The sequence below is a fragment of the Gambusia affinis genome, linkage group LG03, assembly GCF_019740435.1.
Source record: "Gambusia affinis linkage group LG03, SWU_Gaff_1.0, whole genome shotgun sequence".
NCBI classification, from domain to species: Eukaryota; Metazoa; Chordata; class Actinopteri; order Cyprinodontiformes; family Poeciliidae; genus Gambusia; species Gambusia affinis.
In genome coordinates this window covers 32756584-32756885 of record NC_057870.1, presented here as the reverse complement: position 1 = coordinate 32756885, position 302 = coordinate 32756584, and positions in this window count along the sequence as shown.

The window sequence follows — 302 nt, the reverse complement described above, 5'->3', positions numbered from 1 at the left end:
ATAAACACAGAGGCACACACATACGAATGCAGCTTGTTTTAAAAGACGTGACATTTACAAAACAAAACATAACAAATATAGTCATTTGTTACAACTATGGTTACATTAAGATCTAAAATATCCAAACAACCTGTCTCCATGGAAACAGTACTGCATGCATCATAACAAGTTTCCAGATCTGTTAAAATAAAATAGATTTTACATTAAAGTGAAACTTTCTGGTGCACAGAAGAATAAAGTCTGTAATTGGCCTAATCAAATGGATGAATGTTTTTTTAAAAATACATAGAGTTAAATGTTTA